At 50.4% G+C, this 8,411-nt stretch overlaps 3 non-coding genes across 3 annotated transcripts; 2 read left to right on the forward strand and 1 right to left on the reverse strand.

Annotated features, from left to right (window-relative positions):
• The first annotated feature begins 5,029 nt into the window (after positions 1-5,029).
• Positions 5,030-5,223, forward strand: LOC123357293. The gene has a single exon (XR_006575528.1). It is a non-coding gene; the product is annotated as a U2 spliceosomal RNA (small nuclear RNA).
• A 908-nt stretch (positions 5,224-6,131) lies between these two features.
• Positions 6,132-6,295, reverse strand: LOC123357292. The gene has a single exon (XR_006575527.1). It is a non-coding gene; the product is annotated as a U1 spliceosomal RNA (small nuclear RNA).
• A 1,611-nt stretch (positions 6,296-7,906) lies between these two features.
• On the forward strand, positions 7,907-7,978 carry TRNAF-GAA. Its single transcript has one exon. It is a non-coding gene; the product is annotated as a tRNA-Phe (tRNA).
• The last annotated feature ends 433 nt before the right edge of the window (positions 7,979-8,411 follow it).

An 8,411-nucleotide genomic window follows, 5' to 3' on the forward strand; every position in this document is an offset into this window, starting at 1 on the left:
TATATAGTCTGCAGTCAATCAGGAAGTAAGGAGGGGAATGGGAATGGGAATGGGGAATTGGAATTATGTTTTGCTAAGGGGGGGAATAGGAACAGGGAATGGGAAGAGGGACACAGGCAAGGCTCTGTGGTGTCAGAGCTGGGAAGGGGGATACTGAAGAAGCAAATTGGAATCATTGCTTGCTGGAAGTTTACCCCAATAAACATCGAATTGTTTGCACCTTTGAACTTCGTGCATTGCTGCTTTCTGTTCATGCGAGAAGGACCAGGGAATGGGAGGCTGAAGGGATAAACCCTCTAACAAATACATCTTTCAGGGTGTGAAAAATCCACACATCCCAAACCAGTATAGTTAAGCTGACCTAAACCCTGGTTAGATATTGCTAAATGAAAGGAAAGATTGTTCTGCCAATGTAGCTATTACAGGGATGGAAAACCCCTCCCCTCACTGTAGCAATGGTCTTCTCCACAGTGCTAGAGCAGCATTTTAAGTGTAGACAGCCTCAGAGCAAGACCAGATCTGGCTCCAGTTTGGCTCTGTGGATGCTCAGGTACTAAGACAACAGTAATGACAATATACTAATGCAGTTGTAGCTGGCCGGATTTGAACCTGCGTGGAGAGACCCCAGTCAATTTCTAGTCCATTGCATTAACCAGGGGTAGTTGATTATTTTATCAAGAGCCAAATTTCTTGGTCAAGGTCTAGTCAATCTCTAGACACCAGAGAAAATAATAATAAGTATATAGAAAGATTTTGCAGTCACTATGGGCATAACTATGACGATTGTTTCATGTTTCACTCTATATATTTGGCACCACTGCCTTTCCCTTTAGTCTTGTAGTTTACCAAAGGTAAAACTAAATATCTCTTCAGATACCAGGGAGTGTTTATGTTCATTCCTGCTAGCTACACAGGGGTTTGACGTAGCTGCTTTCAATCCTCCAGCTCTGCTGGGACAAGTAATATTTCAGGCTGTTACTGAACTGAAGGAGGGAGATCATTTCTTGACAGGTTACACCTCCTCTTAAAAGTGTTTGTCTGGCTGGCAGCCCTGGTTCCCAGGTCTCTCCTGAGGGAAGAAAGTTTCTGTGCAAAATACTAAAACTTTTAACAGAGAGGAGGGAAAGGCGATGGCCACATGATGGGGCCAGTATGTACCACAACACGGTTCTTTTATGTGGGATGACTCTGAACACTGACTGAGCTCCATTCCTTTGGATTTGAAGAGATGTTTAGTTGGGCACTTGGGAACCTATAATGCTGAAGCAATTTTATGGATGGTGACACTACGATTGAAGGGTTATTTAATGTTGTAGAAATTGTTAAAAACACTGAGCTTAAACTGGAACTGCCTGTTATTAAAGGCTGGTTTCCCCACGTCAGTTCCATAAGCTCTGCTAGAAACACCCTGGGTTCTCTCCTGCCTCGGTGGGAACTGGAGGGAATCGTCCCCTGCTGCCCTTGGCTCCAGGCTGGTTTTTCTGGGGAGGGGACGTGGAATTGATTTGTTTGCTGTTGAGAAGGGAGCCAGGCCAGTTCTCAGGAAACGAGAACTCCCAGCATCTTCCCAGCCCAGCCCAGGCTGCTGCCCTGTCCCAGCCTCTGTTCCCCTGGGTGCCCTGCGTGTTTGACTCTAGAGCAGGCCGGGAGCAGCAGCTGAGGCAGAGGACAGCCTGGGCTGGGCAGATGCTAGGAGCAGAGCACCAGAGGCCTCTTCTGGCTCCCTCCTCATCAGCAAACAATCAGTCCCCAACCGCACCTCGGGACAGCAGCCTGGAGCCAAGGGCAGTGCCCAGTGGGGGTTTCTCTTTTTCCTATTTCTGGGGTGAGCAGGGACCTAGGGGTGTTTCTAGCAGGGCAGTTGGAACTGAATTGGGAACCAGCTTTTAATAACAGGCAGCTCAAGTTCAGACTAATTTTGTTACAATTTTCTTTATAATGTAAAATAATTCAAAAGTAAACGGGCAGGAATGATTGGAACTCTTTTCTCCCAGGCATAGAAAGAAACGGCTTTTTGGCTTTTCATGGTACGGGAGTCAGGTTCATTCACTGTTCGGAAGCAACGTGCTCAGAAGCCTGTTGTGTTTCATTTCTTAGGTTCTGCTGCTGTCATGTAGCCATTTCCTTCCCTTCCTTTCTGTCCAAAGCGCAGAGCCCAGTCCCTCCAGGGAGAGAAGGACATCTTTCTTCTTTCCTTCCTCAACAGCCCCCTTCCTTGGAGAGCCCTTTGCTGGGGTCTGGGTCAGGAACAGCCGTTTCTGAGGATTAATTTCACACCATATTTGGTGTTGATATATAGATTTTACAGCCAGACTAGATCACCAGGTACCTCTGCTCTGACCTGATTCAGAACAGAGTCCAGAGAATTTTACCCAGTGACTCCTACACCCACCCCAAGATCTTCTGGCTGAACGAGGAGGGTTCATTCAGAAAGTCATCGTGTTTGGATGTAAAGGTGGGAAATGATGGGGAAATTGGCCCCTCTTTCAAGTTTAAATGTTGTAACTTCTACATCTAGACCAGGGTGGCCAACCTGAGCCTGAGAAGGAGCCAGAATTTCCCAATGTAATTGCCAAACATGCACCTTTGTATGCAACTGCTGAGTCAATTGTGACCCTTCCCATCATTATCATTATCCCTTTGAAATGATGATGGTGATGGACACTTGGCTCTATACCCCAGTGTGCCCTGGACGTCTACAGGCTGCGTTAGCCAATCCAACCATTCGGCACTTGCAGATGGGCACCTCTGTATTGTGCCTGAGTCTTGTACAGCTATGAAAGGCTGGTAGATGCCGATATTTTCCCCTCTTTTTAACCAGCACTAATACCAGGCCAGGCCAGGGCTGGGAAGAGAGCGAGAGCAGCAGGTTTCCCCTATTGTTTCCTGCTTGCTTTTTCTTGACTAGCTTCACCTCTGCACCAATTTGCATTTTTCCTGTGTGAGCCTGGCTAGCTCAGTTGGCAGAGCATCAGACTCTTAATCTGAGGGTCCAGGGTTCAACTGTGGTTGTAAAAGTCTGAATTTCAGGCACCTTCTTTGGTGTTACTCTTTCTCTTCAGGATTTTGCTTTTCCTAAGAAGGGCCTTGTGGAGGGGGGATTGAAGGAGCAACTCCTTGACATCCCCTCTGTCCTTACAGGCTGGAGGAATAAAGTCCTCTGGGCATAGAGCATGTTCCTCCTCTGCACACACACACACACATACATTCCCTCGAGGAGGCTCTTACCTTCTAAACAGGGACGGCTGTTTTCTAGTAAACTCACTAAAAGGGAAGGAGAAAAATCGAAAGAGGTTCCTCTGGAAGCTCACGTATGTGAACCCGAATAATCTCTCAGTCCTCAAAGAGAGACCTCGAGAAGGAGACTTGCTGAATCAAAGCCACAGGAGTCTCTGAGGTTTCCCTGGCCCCTCGCCCCCATCCTGCCTGCCTGATGTCAGCATCTCTCTGTGAGGTCACCACCTCCCCACCACCTTTGACCAATAGTCTGAGGTCCTGCACAAGGCCTTTGTGATGTCACTGCCACACCCCTCCCTTCCTGTGCCAATGTCCTGCCCCAGCCAGGCACTTTGGAGGTTTGAGCTACTCCCTGTGGATCACCCCACTCAAGGAGCGTTCGTTCTAGGCAGCAAGCCGGCTAGACAGGAAAACATCAGACGCTGCTCCCAATGCTGCACTCAGTTTTTCAGAAATTAGTCGACTTTATGGCCAGAAGAGACCATTAGAGCATCTAATCTGACCCCCTGCATATCACAGGCCTCCTGTATGACACAATAGCTACTTTTGGGGTAAACACATTCCAGAAAGGCATCTAGTCTTCATTAAATGACATCAGGAGATGGCGAACCCACCACTTTCCTTGGTAGCTTTTTCCTGTGGTGAATCATCCTGACTGTTGAATATTTGTGTCTTATCTGTAATATGAATTTGTCTCTTTTCACCTTCCAGCCATTGGGTCTTGTTAGGCCTTTCTCTGCTCGATTAAAGAGCCCTTTAACACCCAATCTTTTCTCTCCATTAAGGCCCTTCAACACTTCAATGAAGTCACCTTTCAATCTTCTTTTGAAGTGGTGGCAGCCCTCCAATAGGTCAGCTAGTAGAGCAGAGGGACTGGAGCCAGGGCCTCTGCTGGGCCCGCTCTCCGTGGCAGGCAGGTGGGTGGCTGCATCAGGGGCTGCAGCCCAGCTCAGAAAAGGAGGGGGCCGGACAAAGCTGGAACCTGATTTCAAGAACACTTCAGTGATGCCCGAGAGTCCTAGCCGGGGCCAGTCCCAGGAATCCAGGCCAGCCAAGAGACAAGGGACTAGCTTGTCTTGTGGCCCAACTACTGCTGGAGAAACAGAGAAGCTGCATTTTGCTTCTCTCTCTCCCCACCAGAACCTGGGCCAATACAAGAACGACCTCCCCTGCCTTGGCTCACCTCAGTTTCTTGTCATTGCAGAAAGTCAGCTGTTGTCATCCACTCTGGCCACTTGATGCCTTTTCTTACCTGCCAAGTGAGGGCGGGTGAGTGCACAGGCAGCCAGCGCTGTTTCAAGCTGTTCCCCCGGATCAGGTGAGCTGCAGCTCAGCGAACCCGAGGGTCTGAGGGGAGCTACTTTGCAGCAGAGGGAGACCAAGCAGCAGGTCCAATGCCGGGGGCTGGCAGATAGAATCTCAATGGAGTGTGTTGGTCGAGATCCCGGCTCCTGCTCCTTTGCAAGGCGTGTGCGTTTGCTCCGGGTTTTAGCCCGCTAACGCAGCATAGGCTTGCTTTGCCCTGGTTTGCTGTATGAGTTCACAGTGAGAGATTGCTAGTCACAGCTCAGGGGGTGGGTTTGTGCACATTAGGAGTGTAAAGGGAACCGTCTTTGAACAGAATTGTGTGTTAAGGGGTCTTGCTTTGACTTCTTCCACTGGAGTCATTTCGGGGAAGTGAGCCTCACTTAGAGTTACCTCCTTAGGGTGTTCGTGGCGTGGCTGGGAGCTCGTCACGGTGAGGTTGAAAGCGGGTGGGGGCAGAGATGCACGTGTGTCACACAGTCTTGGCATTGGTTCTTGGCTCTCTGTGAGCTAAGATCAAGCATAGTAGCTGGTCTTATCAGTTTAATATCTGATATGTCCTTTATTTGAGGATTGTATATTAAATTGATTTTTGAAACAGAGGGCTGGACTAGGAGCTTGCTCTGTCCACTCCATGCATCAACCTGGTATTGCATTGTCTCCAGGCCTGGTGCACCTCCTTTTGGGGAGAATGTTCTGGTTAGAAAAGCAGAAAGAGTTTTACTGTGGTAATACTTCCTGAAAGTGGATTTATTTATTTTCCCCCCAAGTCATTGAAATGTCCAGAGTTTTGGTTTCTTGATGAGAAAATATTGTTATGATTTCTTGGGAGCATTTTGTGAGTTGATAAAGGTGAGGTTCTTTGTTGCCCCAGCTGAAAAATAAGAAGATATATTGGAAGTGGAAAGATTCAGAAAAAAGGGCAACAAGAATGATGAGGGGCTATGGAACAGCTTCTGTAGCAGAAGAGAGCCATGAGATTGGGACTTTTCAGCTGGGAAAAAGAGACAACAAAAGGGGGATACAATGGAGGTCTATAAAAATCATGACTGGTGTGGAGAAAGTAAAGAAGGACGTGTTGGTTCTTCCTTCTCATAACACAAGAGCTAGGGGTCACCAAATTAAATTAACAGGCAGCAGGTTTAAAACAAAGAAAAGGAAGTATTTCTTCACACAACCCACAGTCAATCTGTGGAACTCTTTGCCAGAGAATGTTGTGAAGGCCAAGACTGGAACAGGGCTCAAAAAATAAAAACAAAAAACAACCACCGCCAACAAAAAAACTAATTGTTTCCTGTGTTGGACCAACTGCCAGTGGGAAGAGCAAACACAGCAAAGGCTAACAAGCAGGTGAAAAGAGAGGAAAAAACTCAGGCAGCTCCCCTGGAGACCAGACAGAGCACCCGGAATAAAGTATGCTAGAGCAACCTACAGAAGAGAGCAGTCCTAAAAAACAAAAAAAATGGGGGGGGGGCATGTCAAATAACCACAACCCCAGAGAAAAAGAAAACTTCAGCAATGAGAAAGAAAGAACGGTAGAGCGCTCTAAAGGCCAAACCCCCAGCAGTTTATCTTTCCTTCACCAAGTACCAGGGAGAGCGCAAACGCAGTCCCCCACTACCACAAATTCTGCAGTTGAGTTTCCTACATTTGGGGAAATCACAGAGATCAACACACCCGCAGTGCAATGGATAAGCCTCACCCTGGGAAAACCACCTTGGTGATCATGGGATCTCCCCTGCCAGGTAAGTTTAAGCTCCTACTGCCCAGCCGTCACCCGCCCTCGCTCACCCCACACTCTCAGCCCAGGGTGGGGGACACCAGGCCCACGCCCGCCGGCCCCACCCACACCAGCCGCCACTGTCAGGATCTGCCCCCACGTGGCCCCACTCTTCTCCACGCCGAGTCCCAGGTGCCAAACTCAGGCCCTGCTTGGCAGCCCGCTGCCTCTCCCACGATGCTCTGCTCGCACACATGCTCCCGCGGCTCTGGCCCTCCAGTCGGGCCCCTCCCCCTGCCTGCCCGGCCCTGCGCACTCCCCTGGCCAGCCCGGGCTCTTCGGCGCTGAGAGCCCAGCCGCCAGCCCCACCAGGGGCCCTTGCCAAAGTGCCGCCCGGTCCCCGCCGGGGCCTCTGCTGGGCCCGCTCTCCACGGCGGGTGCGTCAGGGGCTGCAGCCCAGCTCAGAAAAGGAGGGGGCCCGACAATGCTGGAACCTGATTTCTAGAACACTTCAGTGATGCCCTAGAGTTGTGGGATAGCTCCCGGAGGCCAATACCATCAAATACCAGCCACACTAACCCTAATCCGAAATGGCCATAGTGATTTGAGCGCTACTCCCTCATCGGGGAGGAGTACAGATATCGATATTAAGAGCCCTTTATATCGAAATAAAGGGCTTCGTTGTGTGGATGGCTGCAGTGTTTAACTCAGTTTAATGCTGCTAAATTCAAAATAAACTCGTAGTGTTAGACCAGACCTTAGTGTTCAAACATCTCCTATCTTCTTTGGTGAAAATAAGATCTGAGTTTCTGTCAAATACACAGTACAGAAGTAGCTGAGTGCAAAACCTTCAGCCAGGCATGTTTTGCTCCCTTCCTGCCTCCGCCCAAGCGGCAAGGCAGAAGCGGACGAGACAGGCCGGCTCGAAGACGCCTCCTCCCGCTTCCCTGTTGGCTGCGCAGAGCTCTTGGCCTGCTCGTGTCTCGTCAGGGAAGTGCGGCCATGCGGCCCAAGCCTGAGTCAAATCCGCAGCCTGGCCAAGCACCATCGCACCCCGGCACGGAGCCTGCAGCCCATCATCAAGGTCAAGAGCAATGTAAGCACCTGTCAGCGGTGCCACCTGGCACATCCCTGCCCCTCTTAGAGCCCCAGGGGGCAGCATTTGCAGCGTCCGGTCCTGGGGGAGGCCTCAGATCCCTGTTGCAGGGGGTCCCATTGTTATGCTTATAAGAAGCACGAAGAATCTTTTTCAGGGTGCTGGCCCCTTCCGCAAACGCCACTGGAGTCCAGAGCCCCTACACCCCCACCGCAGGGGCCAGCTCCCGCCCCAGGCTAGTGCCCCAGCCCCATGGTGCCCGCAGCCTCCCTCCCAGCCCCAGAGTGGGCGGCATGGCCCCAGCCACCCTAGCCCCGGAGCACCGAGAGGGCAGGTTACGCGGCCCCGACTCGACCTGCCATTGACTCACGTAGCTCTGCGCTCCGTCAGCTGGGCTGAAGGCAAGAGGCCAGCCTGTGAGTGGTGAGGGCCTCCTGTCCCGGCCTGAGGCAGCAGTGGACCGCTCACAATGACGTCCTTTTTGTGTGCAACTGCTGCAAAAAACTCCCAGACAGAGAAGCAACAGGCCAAAATGCTACTATACAGCTGCCAAAGTAGCTCAGTTGGGAGAGCATTAGACTGAAGATCTAAAGGTCCTGGTTCAATCCTAGGCTTTGGCAGGCCCTTTCATCCCTGTTTGTGCAGGGTTGGCTTGTTTTCTGGGAGGGCAGCAGCACCTTCATCTGATTTTGAGCTCCTCAGCAGGATAACAGAGAGTATGGGTGTCAAGGTTTCCTCCCCCACTCTGAAGTTTAGGTTACAGATGTGGGGACCTGCATGGACCCTTCTAAGCTTAATTCCTAGCTGAGATCTGGTAACACTGCCACCAAGCCAGAGATCAGTGTCTGGCACACTTTCTGTTTCCCCAAAACCTTTCCTGGGGAACACAGATCCAAACTCCTTGGATCTTAAAACAAGGAGAAATTAACCATCCCCCCTCCTTTTCCCCCACCAATCCTTGGTGAGTTCAGACCCAATCCCCTTGGGTCTTAAAACAAGGAAAAATCAATCAGGTTCTTAAAAAGAAAGCTTTTAATTAAAGAAAGAAAAGGT

This window comes from Mauremys mutica, unplaced genomic scaffold (genome assembly GCF_020497125.1).
Source record: "Mauremys mutica isolate MM-2020 ecotype Southern unplaced genomic scaffold, ASM2049712v1 000493F_np12_subseq_321859:338959_obj, whole genome shotgun sequence".
In the NCBI taxonomy this organism is placed as follows: Eukaryota; Metazoa; Chordata; order Testudines; family Geoemydidae; genus Mauremys; species Mauremys mutica.